Here is a 15398-nt window from a genome sequence, read left to right on the forward strand (position 1 = left end):
AATGTAATGGTCCAAGCAGGGCCAAACTCTTCAGCCCAGCTCTACTTTAAACATATCAACATACACATTTGATACTTATTTTGCAGGGAGGCATAACATTTTAAATGTGTATTAAAATGCATATATATATATATATATATATATATATGCAGACCAATCCAGAACCAGAATACAATGGAATTATTTTAATTAATCTCTGCAAAAAAAAAGTATTACCCAGTTAAGCAGGGTTTTCTTTGAGTTCTTCATGTCCTTGCAGTCATGACTTGGTGCAGTGATAGTATACTTATTGATTCTTAGTCAATCTTAAAGGTGTTGCGTTGCACCACTTTTCTGGTGGGCCCAGCTAGGGATGTACAGACTGTGTAAAATCTGCTCTGTCTGTGTTTTGTCAATTGTCAGGTGCCTTTCGTTCTGTGATCTGCCCACAGACAGATTCGATTTTTTTTTGTCATGCAGAAAAATACAGAAATAATTACACAAATATTTACGTAAGTATTTATGCAAGTATTAACATAATTTATCTCAGTATGTAACATTTAGTGTATTGTCCCACATTCCATTCAACATTTCCTCAGCAGAAACTTACATATTTTTCTATGGATTTATATGTGTAAATTATAGGAAAGTAAAAAAAATCATCCAAAGATCCACAGACTCCACACGGCCTGATGGGGGTGCTCCATGGTAGATTCTGCAGGGCGGATTCTTAGAAATCCATCACAAAATAACTTTGCAAAAATGCAAGTTTTACGGCATGAAAATCCACAATTGCTGCAGAGAGGGGAATACATCATGTGCCACAACCATGTGTGAGGCGCAGTGGCACTGGAGTAAATTCTCCATGTAGATCCACCCCTGGTCTTTGACTCAAAGGACAGCTCCTGGTAAGGCAGGATACTGAGCTGCACAACTGAGATGGCATGAATGGGACAAAATGTTATGGTGGGATGTAGCCAATTGAGGAGGTGTATTTACATGAGCAATATAGTCTGTGATTCAGTATATCCATAAATATTGCTGCAGCTTCCTAGCAGTGAACCCAGGGGCTGTTTCAGCATATCTTGCATCCATTTTGAGCACTGAAATTGCTTCCAGGTAGCTGTGGTGGTATCTATGGATACAAAGGGTCACACATTACCATTCTCCATGGGGATGTGTTCCTGGGGATAGCTGTGAGTGTCATATGGAGAAGATATTCAAGTTCACTTGACAATAGCGATGAAAATATGTTGTTAAAGGTTGGATGGATGAATCATTCAAATAAATGAATGCAAAGAAATATCTTCTTTCATCTGAGAGCAAGGCATATTTTCTTTATTAGCCTCTCCTCATTCGTCTGAAGTGTTTATCATTTTTTTAGACATCTGATTCCCCTCTGTATTCACTCCCCCCGCTCCAAGTTTTATTTTTTTTTAACTGTTAGGTCCTCACAATTTTAATATAAAGACTCCCAACAGAATTCCTTTTTCATCTCTAAAAGTCATTGTTTTGCAAAGATTCTAGCATCAGAGTTGACAGGCCAATTAAACCCAATGCATTTCCCAGTCTTCTATGGTCGCTGAAATCCATGTAGCTTTCTCTTATCCCACAGAGCTTCAGAATTGTATTTCAGTCAGACTGTGTTCCTCAGCAGTTATGAGTTGGCATTCTATAGCTTTGTCATTTCAGGATCACTACTTTATTCTCTTGCACATCATTTCTTCAAACCCCTACATACTTCAATAGCCTGACTCACTTCCAGTTGTCACTTACATGACATCTCAGCTTCCCCAACTGGCATTTTGCTAACCTAATAAACTCTCCATGTGCCTGCTTCTGTAGAAACTGCATTCTCTCTTTATAATAAGAATCTGCTTAAACTGTTATTAAATTTGCTTCTTTGTGTTCTATACTCCTGCTCCAGTATTTTGCTTGTGTGTTCATCAAGAACATTGGCCAAGCAAATATCTTTCTGTCTGAAAACAAGGAATATGTTTCCATTTTAGCAAGTGTTTGTGAGAGGGATTGCTGTTTTGCACTGTGATCCTATAAATGTCTACTCAGAAGCAAGTCCTAGGAGTTCAATGTGGCTTCCTCCTAGGTCAAAGGGTGAAGGAATGAGGCTTTAATTGAGGGGATAATTTATGTTGCTAGTATGTGATCTAGAGTTTAATATTGTCTTTATTATCATTTTGAATGTGTTTTAACAGGTTTTATTGTAGCAGTTGTATTAGTTGCCCTGAGGGCCATTGCTCATGAGCCTGGATATAAATACAGAACATGAATCAAACAAAATGGCCTGGCTCAAGATGATCCAACTAGAGTGCCTTTTAGAGAAAACGACTGGCTAAATGGAAGTGCTTCCATACCAGCCCTGTTCTCTAGAATTGCCCCTCATTCTTCACTCAGGTTTACAGCATCCACAACGAACTGTTTTAGTCAGTTGCATTCTGGTATTTTCTGAGTAATTCCTCCATGTTCTTTTCAGACCTGGGTTGTGGTGATTTTTTGGAGGGGTGATAGTACTGAGCCAAAGGTTCTCAAGTGAGACCTTCAGCTTGAAATGGAGGTGGGCTAGGACAAAACAATCAATTGGGGGGGGAATTCACTGCAAAGTGTTATGTTCCATCAGGGAACCCATCATCTGACCTGGACAACTGCTCAGGTGAGGAGGCACAATGCAGGAAAAGTGGCTGAATCGCATCTGTTTGTGATTCAGTTAGTTTCAGGACCTTGGTCAGCAATCCTTGAACTAGAAGGTAACACATTACTCCAGCACTGACTGAAAGCAACTGACAGGCTTTTATAGCTAAGCCAGGAGAGTCTTTCTGGAAACTCCACCCCCTTAGGTGCTGCATCTGGCTGTTAAAGGGCCAGTGGCCTTTTCCTGAAGGAGTTGGATTCTCCTGAGGAATGAAGATGGGAGGAGGGAGGAGCCAGTTGGGGGCTGACCCTCAGGGTCTCCCTGAGATCCACTCCTCAGAGTCAAGAGGCAGTGGTACCTCCTGGGGGTGCCCCACATCAGAAGGACCAAGGACTGAGACTGGTGCCTCCCCAGTGTCACTGCTGGTGGTGGCTTCAGTTTCTCGGGGCTCCTGGGCCTGGGTCATGCCATGAGATTTGGAGCTGCTTCTTATTAATATATTTATAAAGATTAATTTATAACCAGGGTTGGACCTAGGGATGGCAGAGAAATCTGCCACAGACTCCAGTGAGGCTGGATTCTTTAGAATCTGCCCCCCCCCCGAGTCTGTGGCAGAACGGACTACTCCCCCCGCCACCCCATGAAGTTCTATCGGGACAGACCCTACCTGCTGCCGGCTGGGTCTGGGTCCATCCTCTTCAGTCTGCAGCTGCCCGCTGCCAGGCTGTGGATGGACACAAATGGTGTCCAGTGTAGTGGACACCATTTGCACCCCTGCTTTTGCCGTGATAGGCTACATAAATATTTATGTAGCCTATCACGGCAAAGATCAGGGACGCAAATGGCGTCTGCTATGCTGGACGCCATTTGCGTCCACAGCCCGGGCCCGGCCGGTGGCTCCGCAGACTCGCCGTGGAGTGGAGCCAGCTGGGGAGGACTCCAGGGGAGGGACAGATCGCCTCCCCCCCCCCCGCAGATGCCCTGAACCAGACCACTGAATGGGGTTCATATACCCCTATGCCTACCCCACTCTTGGAATGTAGAGAAGAATCTCGCCTCCAGAAGAGGTTCTTCAGTCTTAAAGAGCAGGCAGGCTTATGGGGCGGGGGGAGAAGGCCCTTTAGGAAACCTGGGCCCAAGCCATTTAGGCTTCCTCATACATTTATTCCTGGACTCCTCAGCCTGTTCCACGCCATCTGTTGGAATAAATTCATGCCACTCTTTATGCATAATGAAGCCCCCACCCCACGAGATACAATACAAGTGCGGGTTTTTATATTATTCTAATACCTTATATTCTATTGAGTCACCCACAAAAGAGGTGGTTACTTTTTCTTCCTCTTCCGTGTGTGTGTGTGTGTGTGTGTGTGTGTACAGTGCCAGCTTCAGTTTTTTTTGGGGGGGGCATTGAAGAAGACACCCTCAATTCCTTCCCTCTTCCTCAGTGGGTCTACCTTCTTCTACCTTCCTCAGTGGGTCTACCTTCTCAGTGGGTCTACCTTCTTCTACCTTCTCGGTGGGTCTACCTTCTTCCACCTTCTCGGTGGGTCTACCTTCTTCTACCTTCTCGATGGGTCTACCTTCTCAGCCTCATTGTCACCTGCTGCTATTTCTCCTCATTGTCATCATTGCTGCCACTTGCTTGCTTAACAGGGAGAAAGCCAGTGAGCAAGATGGCAGTGGCATCTACTGCTGCTTCTGCTCATCCTCCTTACTGCCATTGTTTGGACCAAAGGAAGGGTGAATAAGCAAGATGAAATAGTGGTGGAGAAGGAACAATTCCAGGGGGCTCTTTTTAGTGGGCAGCTGCTGGAGTATGGACCCTTTGCAAGCGCCCAGCCATTCCTGCTCTTGATGCCAGCCCTGTGTGTGTGTGTAGAATCTGGTGACATTTTCATGGTTGGGCATTTACCTTAAGGGGTATGGGTGCTGTTGGGTTTTTTTAATCTGTCATGTCCCTTTCAGGCACTCTATATGAAGCCGCCGCCCCCCTCAACGAAGTGCTTCCTGGAATGCCCATGAAAGGACATCAGGCCATGACATCCAGCCATGGACATTCTAGGAGGTGTGCCTGCCAGAGGTCCTACCTGTGGAGAACTGGAGAGCAGCATAGGTTTTTTTTTTGAATAATAATAGTGAGTTAAAATATGCCTTTAAAAAGGTTTTTGAGTGCACCTAAGGGCACAATCCTATGGCTGCTACCCAGTGGCTAGACACCCATAGGATTTTTCATTTTCTAGGAACCAAGCTCAGGGCCAGTGCTCTGAGGTCAGTTCCCAGAACCCCTCCCCCCTCCCCCCCACCTCATAGACCCTGTTTGTCCCTGGTTCCGTACTCATAAGATCAGCATGGAGCAGGGGGAATGAGGACATTCCTGGAGGTAGGGAGGGGAGGGGATGGCAGTGCCCTTACAATGCTTCCTATGTGTCGTCCAGCCTCCCACCCCCACACAAGAGCCCTGGCTAGACAGCTGGAATCATCCATCTAGCCGCAAATGCAGGGCAGCCAGAGCGCGGAGAAGAACCTCTCCATGCTCTGCTCACCCTGCTTTGGATTGTCAGTCTTCATCCTCCCCACTTTTCCAAGGCAATTTCTTTTTCTCTCTCCTGCAAATGGCTGAAAAAAAACATGGATGAAATCATCAGAACACCCCACGTTTAATATAAAAATGGCCATTTTTTTTAGTTACTGACTTAGTTATGTAGGCCCTCCCCCTGGAGCTGTGCCTCGAGACAGGATTCTCTAACCCCACTCTCACACCTCCACTGAGGCCCCAGAGCAGCAGTTTCCCGAGCATAAGAGCTGGGGATGCCTGAGCCTTCTACCCCATAGCGCACCCAACCTGCAGCTGAGCTGACTCTTCTGTAGGGGTGCACGAAAGCCACTTACCTGGTCTCGCAGCTTGCTTCGCGGTGGGGGGGAGGCGCTTCTCTGCTCCCCCCGAAGTTCAGGCTGGGGGGGAGGCTTCCCGCCTCACCCTGCCAAAATTCAGGCCAGGGGGGAGGCTTCCCACCTCGCCCGGCCAAAATTCAGGCCGGGGAGGAGGCGCCTCGCCTCGCCTGGCCGCGAAATAAAAAGTTAAAAAAAAAAAGCCCCCGTGATAGGCTAGATGACGATTTACATAGCCTATCATGGCTAGATCTGCAAAGTCAGCCATGATAGGCTACGTTAATCGTCACGTAGCCTATCACGGGGGCGTTTTTTTTTTTTTACTTTTATTGGAATGGCGGCGGTGGCAGCCGGTCGAAAGACCGGCTGCCGCCCCCGCCCCTGACGAAGACCTGCCGAACCGCCGCCGGGACCTGCCACCAGGAGGGACATTCGGGAAAGGTAAGTCCCATCCCGGGGGGGGGGGCGGGGGGCGGAGAATTTCTCCCCGAAACTACTTCGGGGGCCGAATACGTTCTTTATTTTGAATACGTTCTTTATACGTTCAAAATAAAGAACGCAAATGGCGGCGGCCATGGCCGCCGCCATTTGTGTACACACGTTGTTGTTGTTGTTTTAAGTCAGCCGTGATAGGCTATGTAAAGATTTATGTAGCCTATCACAGCTGACTGCAGGGACGCAAATGGTGGCGGCTACGGCCGCCACCATTTGCGTCCCTGCTAGCCAGTGGCCAGATGTCCGGCTGCTGGCGGAGCCGGCCAGTGGCTCTGCAGAATCACTGCAGAGCACAGCCGGCCGGGCAGGATTCCGGGGGGGAGGAACGGAATGCCTCCCCCCCACCATCAACATAATCTGCGGAAAGGTAAGTCACTTTCGTACATCCCTACATGGATGATCCCAGACAGACCCGGACCCGGTGGTGCCAGGTAGGATCTGGCCGGGTCGGACTTCGTGGGGTGGCAGGGTGGGGTGGTCCATTCCGCCACTGACTCTGGGGAGCGGATGCCAAGAATCTGCCCCCCCTGGAGTCCGTGGTGGAATTCTCCACCATCCATACCCTCCACTGATGTACCCACTAGCCGTGCCCCTGGCAGCTGCGGCAACTGTGAGAAGGATGTGTACAGCCAAGAGAACCATAGGCACAGAACTGGTGCAAGCATGGGCCACCATCACTTTGGTGTTTTCAAATGGATCTAGTAATGAGAGATGAGACCAAGCAATTTTGCTGATAAACGTTATCAGGAGGATAACTTCTTACATCACTATGCAGTCTAATTGGACTCTGAGGAAAACGTCTTCTCAACTTTGTATAAAGCAGGAGTGGGGAACCTGTTTCAACCCAAGGGCCAAATTTGGTTTCAGAGGAGATCTTGGTGGCCACATTCTAGTGGTGGGTGGGACTGAAAGCAAAGGCATTTTTGGAGCTGGAAGTACAAACAATACCAGCATATTGTAGCCTAAGGGTGCCACTCTATGCATGTTTAGACAGAAAAAAAGTCCTATAACTGGCTGGGGCACGCTGGGAGTTGTAGGACTTTTTTCTGTTTAAACATGCATAGGGTGGTTTGCGTTCCTTATTTTTGGCCGTCTTAGTCTACGTAAATATTTGCGTAGACTATTACGGCGAAAATAAAGGGGAATGCAAATAGCGTAGCGGGCGCTATTTGCGTTCCCCTTTATTTTCGCTGTAATAGTCTATGTAAATATTTACGTAGACTAAGACGGCCAAAAATAAGGAACACAATTGGCAGTGGCTTACACAGTTTTTGCTTTTGTTTTTTGTTTTACCCAGAGCCCTCCGCGGCTGGAAATCCAGCTGCAGACGGCCCTGGCCTGGGCCTGGCCAGCTGCTCCATGGAGCTGCCGTGGAGCACAGCTGGCCGTTCGAGGATTCCGGGGGGGGAGGAATGGATTGCCTCCCCCCCGTCAAGGATTCCGGGGGGAGGGACGGAATGCCTCCCCCCCCCTGAACAGAATCCGCGAAAAGGTAAGTGACTTTTGTACATCCCTAGTGGCACGCTAAAGCCCTTATATTATAAAACCATCAGCTAGGGCTGATTTAAATAGCCCTTTCAGGCTGGAAGGATAGGGGTTCATGAGCTCATGGAGAAAGCTGACTCAATCTTGACATGGTAGGAAACTGATAGACTAAACCCTCTCAGCCAGTAGCAAAAATGATTCCAGAGATCAGGGAGACAGGATTTTAAAGGAGTCAGCCTTCCAAGGAAACTTGGAAAGGTGTTTGGCTTATTCATTGCTGATGGGCTCAGAAAAGGAAGGTTGGAAACTGAGCAGAACAAAACTGAGCAGAACAATCCTTGGGTTATGACACTTGGGCCACAAGGGTTTCCCCCGGGGGGGGACAAAAACACAAAAATACAGGGAACTCCATCCATAGAATAGTAACAGAAGTGGCTCTGTGAAGAGTCAGAGCATTAAGTGCCTAGAGCATTAATCACAGAGCTGATTCTGTTGCAGTCGCAGGACCTCCAAATCAAACCCTGTCATGCCAGATCTGAACTGTAAAGGATGGAAGATCATGAATTTGGATCTGAGTCTTATGATCTCCTCAGGTGTCCTTCTATTGTCCCTTTGTTCATAAGCCTTGCGTTTATATATCCTTATAGCACAGTTATCTCATATATGCATCAAGTAGATAGCTTAAGTATAAAATATGGCTCTTGAAAAGATGATAAAATATAGTAATATATTCTCTCAATTCTCATATTTGCAATCGTCATTTCATGCCAACCTGTTTCTGCATCAGTTTCTTGGGTTGCTTTTTTTTGTTTGTTTTCTTAAGTCTTGACAGAAATGCAGGTGTGTTATCTTATATAACTATTTAAAATATTTCTAGGCTGCTTTTCTGCACAGGATCCCTGCCATGGCGGCTTACAACAATAAAATCCCATATAATAGAAACCAGTACAGTAATAAAAGCGCAAAAATTCAAAAAAAAGCAATGAACTGCAGCAAAAAAATATTTGTCCTAGACAGCATAAAACAACACAATTGCACCTACAAACCAGAACAGATCAGTAAAACATAATCAGGGGGAGGTTATAGTAAGCAAGTAAGTCTTCAAGGCCTTCCTAAAAGCCTGCACTGATGGGGTGTCATATCACTGTGTCCCAAATATCATTATGCTATAGTCACTGATGATATATTGGAGGTGTTTTACCTGGCATCTCTGTGTGATAAGAAGTAGCCTCTTCTGGGCCTGTAGACATAGTAGATTATTCCTGGCTACCAATATGCTCTTGTTGATCACCTCATTGGGTGGATATTGTAGTCTAAGAAATGCCTGACGTAAATCTTGAAGTTGGGAGTTTCTGCTAAGTCAGAACAGATGTACTGGTATTGTAGTACCTGGCTGTAGGGAGTTTTGGGTGGAAGCTAGACGCATGTAGATGTGTATAATGATTTGTATATTTTTATATAAAGTGGGGCTTATATGTCCACTGTGTAATTCTATAGTAGTGTTCAGAAAGTGCGCCTGCTGCATGGGCTGGCTGCATAGGCTTACGTTGATGATGGGGTGAAAATTTTGAAGTCCTGGTGGGGTTTTTCAAGAGCCTTCTGCTCATGGGTCCAGGCGATAAAGATTAAATGACTATAGCCCAGGTACAGAAGGAGCTTTTAAGTCAGCATGAAACTGTTGGCAAGTTAGAGCCATCCAAGTACCCATAGTAGTTGACCAATATTTTTCAAAAGCAATACACCAATAGAAAGCTCTTTGTTTGAGCCTCATCTATTGATTCTTGGAATCAGTTGACCTGAAACCAAACCTTCATCTGCTTAGCCTTTTATGCTGCGGTGGCTCAACTCCAGCCTTTACTGATGTCATCCTCTAATCCATCCTTGACTCTTTTATTTTCCTTTGCTGAGTTATGACTCATTTGGGGACCACAGACATAGCTTAGCAACAAAAAGAAAGGCAGGTCAGGAGAAGCTGTACAGATTGTTGTGTCAAAATCAAACTGTGCTACCGGACAAGCCTGATTAGAAATGGAAGAGCGCAATTATGTAGTCTTAACTGAAGCATGTAAGCACAGTTAGCAATTAACAATGTTATTGGAGTAACGATCATACATTTCACAGTGAGATGTAATTAATACATGAGATGATATCCAAATGCAAAAATTTAGCAAATACGCCAAAAGGTATTGTTTGTTTTATAGTTTGTATGTGCTTAACAGGGTTGTTTATTGAACAATTAAAATTATTATGCTCTTTCATTTTATGCAGAGAGAGAAAAAAACAAGCACAAAGTCATTAATATTTCACTGTATGTAATTATCTGAAGTTTGCTATAGCAGAATTAGGCGTGCTTCAACTTTAAAATTTACGACATGCACAAAAAAAGTGTTTGCAGTTATAGGCAAAGTAGTGATGGCACCTCCAGGCAATGGTAGCCTGAGGTGGTGAAGTTAAAAATTAATGGATTACATGCAGAAAGAATGACTACATATTGATTGCTGGCCAAACGATAGCAGCCAAGGGACTGCACGTTTATGTAAATGTAACTTGAAAATAAAATGTCATCTACTTCAACAAACTGTAGTTATATAAGGAAACTTGTTGAAACAATTTACATAAATTGTTCTTAAAGATTAATTTACACTCAACAAAATTAAATGGATTCTCTTAAATTTACTTACTTTAAATTGTTTAGGTTGCAACCCTATGGGGATAGTCGGCCGCTCCGAACTGTGAGGTGTCTGACTATCCAGTGCAGGGTGGGGGAAGCACAGAGGAGATCCTCTCCTCTGTGCTCTGGCCTCTCTGCATTTGGGGCTAGAGTAGACAGATGATTTTGGCTGTCTAGCCAGGGCACATTGGAGCAGGAGCAGGGGAGGCCAGAGAGTACATAGGAAGTGTTGCAACAGCACTTCCACAGTCTTCTCCCCTCCCTGTCCCCGGAAGGGCCCCCTTTCCACCCGCTCTGTGCTGCTCTTCTGAGCACAGAGCTGGGGATGAACCACACTGCTTATGAGGTGGTGGGGAGGGAGTGGGGGGCTGGGTTTCTGGGAACCAAGCTTGAAGCCCTTGCTCCAAGCTCAGTGCCCACAAACCAAAAAATCCCATGGCTGTCTAGACACTGTCTAGACGACCATAGGATTGCGCCCTAAATTGGTGAAAGAAGCTTGAAAGCAAACTTCATAGATCAGAACGGCTAACACATACTAGAGGGTAGGGATGTACAAACTGTGCTCCTTCCATTCCTATTGACTTCCGCAGTTTGCGTCCAGTGCTTCGTTCCACATAGGGATGGCAGAGAATTCTGCCATGGATTTCAGTGAGGACAAATGCACTGGCATTTGGCCCCCCGAAACCCATGGTGGAACAGCCTCCCACCCCCCACTCCCCCGCAGAATCCTCCCTGGGACGAAGCATACCTGGGGTGATTGTTCTGGCGGCGGCGGCTCCAGTGGTAGCTCCAGTGGCGGCAGCAGCAGCAGCTGGTCTCTCGGCCGGCTGCTGCAGACTCAAATGGCGGCCACCTAGGGATGGCAGAGAATTCCGCCACAGATCTCGGTGAGGCCGAATGCCAGTGCATTCAGCTCCCCTAAATCTGTGGCGGAATGGCCTGCCACCCCCCCACCCCCCCGCAGATCCCCCCCGGGATGAGACTTACCTGGGGCGGATCTTCCGGGTGGCGGCAGCGGCGGCTCCGGCGGTGGCTGGTCTTCCAACTGGCTGCCGACGACGACATTTCCACGCTTGTAAAAAAAAAAGACATGATAGGCTATGTAAAGATTTACGTAGCCTATCATGGCTGGGTGGGTTTAATAAAAAAAAAACCCACGTACGCAAATGGCGGCAGCTATGGCCACCATTTGAGTTCCTTATTTTTGCCGTCTTAATCTACGTAAATATTTATGTAGACTATGACGGCAAAAATAAAGGGGAATGCAAATAGCGTAGCGGGCGCTATTTGCGTCCCTTTTTGATTTGCCGTTTTAGCCTAGGTAAATATTTACGTAGGCTAAAACGGTGAATCAGAAAGGGACGCAAATAACGCCTGCTACGCTATTTGCATTCCCCTTTATTTTCACCATCATAGTCTATGTAAATATTTACGTAGATTAAGACGGCAAAAATAAGGAACGCAAATGGCGGCGGCCATAGCCGCTGCCATTTGCGTACGCAGTTTTTGGTTTTTGGTTTTTACCCAGAGCCCTCCACGGCCGGAAATCTGGCTGCGGACGGCTCTGGCCTGGCTGGGCCTGGTCGGTTGCTCTGCGGAGCTGCCACGGAGCACTGCCGGCCACGGAGGATTCCAGGGGGGAGGTACAGAGTGCCTCCCCCCTGGCGAGGATTCTGGGGGGAGGGACGGAACACCTCCCCCCCACCATCAACGTAATCCGCGGAAAGGTAAGTCACTTTCATACATCCCTACGGCCACCATGCCATTTGCATATCTGCCTTTGCCGTGATAGGCTACGTAAATAGTTACATAGCCTATCATGGCAAGCAAAAAAACAATCCGCGTATGCAAATGGTGGTGGCTACGGCGGCCACCATTTACATTCCCCTTTTCCCCGCTATTTTAGCCTACATAAATATTTATGTAAGCTATTACGGTGAAAAAAAAAGGGGAACACAAATAGAGTAGTGGGCGCTATTTGCATTCCTTCCCCCCCCCCTGCCGTAATAGCTTATGTAAATATTTACATAGGCTAAAACAGCAAAAAAAAGGGAATGCAAATGGCGGCCGCCGTAGCTGCCATTTGCGTACGCGTTGTTTTTATTCCCGGAAGGCTGCCCAGCGGCCAGATGTCCGGCTGTGGATGGCCCTGGCTGGTGGCTCCACGGAGCTGCTGCGGAGCGGAGCTGGCCAGGGAGGATTCCGGGGGGAGGGACGGAGTGCCTCCCCCCCACCGTGGAAGCCCCACAATGGAACAAGATAAGGGATTTGTACATCCCTACACACAAGCCCCCAGAATTCTCCCTTTTTTTTCCACTCCAAAAATAATGTAGATAAATACGTACCGACAAACATAATCCCTGTACACAGCCATCTCCATGAGTCCGTGTAACTTCCGTAAGAATCACTAGTTTTCATAAATGTTTACACATTTTTTCCCTGCCCTGACGTGCAGTAATTACTTTCAGTGAAAACGCTTCCTCTTCCTTGTAGGGGCTTCCCAAAAGCAGGCTGCCTTAGGTGTGCCTGAGAGATAAACTATTTGTTTAAAGCAATGCTGTTTGTTTGAATGAATGAATGAATGAAAGAGAAAGAAAGAAAGAAAGAAAGAAAGAAAGAAAGAAAGAACCTTTGCCAGTCCTGGAGCACTGCACAATGTATTATTCTCCCTGCTAAGCTTTATATTTCCACATCCAGCATTGCTGTTGACATAGTGAGGCTAAAATGGAGACGAGAACCAACTCAGAAGTAAGTCTTATTGAATTCAATGGGACTTACTCCTACACATGTCAGCACCCCACTTTGCCCCCATCTCAGCTTTGTATTTCCACATCCAGCTCATTATGGAACCTCCTGTTAGGTTATCACAGAAGACCCTTGGGTGAACTGGGGGGGGGGGTTCCAGGGAAACAGTTGGATTGGGGGAGAAGCTCCACACACACACACACACACACACACACACACACACACAATGGAAGAATAGTTCTTCATATTCCCTGGTATGTTTATTCCTCATTTTGTCCATTCCTGAGCATGTACAGGGTGTGCTTTTTATCTGCATCCATCAATATGCGGATGACACGCAGCGCTACCTCTTGTTTAAATCTTCACCAAGGTTGGCAGTAGAATCCCTGTCCAAATGTCTGGAGATGGTGAGTGGCTGGATGTAGGGGTGGACGAAAGTCACTTACCTTTTCTCGCAGCTTGTTCGCGATGGGGGGGAGCGCTTCGCTGCTCCCCCCGCGAAGTTCAGGCCGGGGGGGGAGGCTTCCCTTCTCGCCCGGCCGAAATTCAGGCCGGGGGGGAGGCTTCCCTTCTCGCCCAGCCGAAATTCAGGCCGGGGAGGAGGCTTCCCGCCTCGCCCAGCCGCGAACACGAAAGTTAAAAAAAAAAAAAAGTCCCCTGATAGGCTACGTGACGATTCACGTAGCCTATCATGGCTAGATCTGGAAAGTCAGCCGTGATAGGCTACGTGAATCGTCACATAGCCTATCACGGGTGACTTTTAAAAAAAAAAAGCGCGTACGCGAATGGCGGCCCCCATAGGGAGCCGCCATTCGCGTTCCTTATTTAGTGGCTGTAGTCTACGTCAATGTTTACGTAGACTACGGCGAAATTATTTTCGCCGTAGTCTACGTAAACATTTACGTAGACTACAGCCACCAAATAAGGAACGCGAATGGCGGCTCCCTATGGGGGCCGCCATTATCCGTACACACTTTTTCTTTTTCTTTTTTAAAGTCACCCGTGATAGGCTACGTGACGATTCACGTAGCCTATCACGGCTGACTTTGCAAATCTAGCCGTGATAGGCTACGTGAATCGTCACGTAGCCTATCAGGGGACGTTTTTTTTTTCTTTCATTGCAATGGCGGGGGCAGCAGCCGTTCGAAAGACCGGCTGCCGCTCCCGCCCCGCTTGAACACCGGACAAACCGCCAGCCGGACCCGCCGCCGGGAGGGACATTCAGGGAAGGTAAGTCCCGTCCCGGGGGGGGCGGGGGGGTGCGGAGGATTTCTCACCGAAACTTGTTCGGGGGGCCAAACACGTTGGCGCTTGGCCCCCCGAAGTTTCGGGGAGAAATTCTCCGCCATCCCTAGCTGGATGGGGAGGAATAAGCTAAAGCCGAACCCTGACAAGACCAAGGTAGTTTTGGTGGGAGACAAGAGGAGGCTGGGGGATGTTGACCTGGTGTTGAATGGGGTACGGCTACCCTTGAAAGACCAGGTCCACAGCCTGGGGGTCACTTTGGACTTCCAGCTGTCCATGGAGGCTCAGGTGTCAGCTGTGAGCCGCACAGCACTACACCAACTCCATCTGATATGGTGGCTGTGCTCCTACCTTCCCAACCATCTGCTCTCATTGGTAGTATATGCTCTGGTCTCCTCTCATATAGACTACTGTAATGTGCTGTACATGGGGTTACCCTTGAAGATGGTTCAGAAGCTGCAGCTGGTACAGAATGTGGCCGCTTGCCTGATTAAAGGCAGCTAGGGATGTCAGAGAAACTCGTCACGAATCTCGGGGAGGCCGAATGCCAGCGCATTCGGCCCCCCGAAATTGGTGGCGAAACGGTCTGCCCCCCCGTCCCCCCCGGGACGGGACTTACTTTGTGCGAATGTCCCTGGCGGCAGCGGCGGCTCCAGCGGTGGTTCGGCGGCAGTTTGGCAGCGGTGGCGGCGGCAGCCGGTCTTCCGACCACCTGCCGCCGCCGCTTCCCAGTAAAAACAAAAACAAAAACGTGATAGCCTACGTAAACATTTACGTAGCCTATCATGACTAGATTTTTAAAAAATACCGTGATAGGCTATGTAAATGTTTACTTAGTCTATCATGGCTGAGTGAAAAAAAAACCCCACGCGTACGCAAATGGCGGCGCCCATGGGCGCTGCCATTTGCGTTCCTTATTTTGGCATGTGTAGTCTACGTAAACATTTACGTAGACTACGGCAAAAATAAGGGGAACACAAATAGCGTTCCCCTTATTTTCGCCATAGTCTACGTAAATGTTTACGTAGCCTACACGTGCCAAAATAAGGAACGCAAATGGTGGCGCCTATGGGCGCCGCCATTTGTGTATGCACAGTTTTGTTTTGTTTTTTCACTCAGCCGTGATTGGCTACGTCAACATTTACGTAGCCTATCAGGGCTGACTGCAGGGACGCAAACGGCGGCCGCTACGGCCGCCGCCATTTGCGTCCTGGCCGGCAAGGATTCGCGGCGAGAGGGATG

This window comes from Heloderma suspectum, chromosome 3 (genome assembly GCF_057233095.1).
Source record: "Heloderma suspectum isolate Gila_16-S chromosome 3, 16-S_ref, whole genome shotgun sequence".
NCBI lineage: Eukaryota > Metazoa > Chordata > Lepidosauria > Squamata > Helodermatidae > Heloderma > Heloderma suspectum.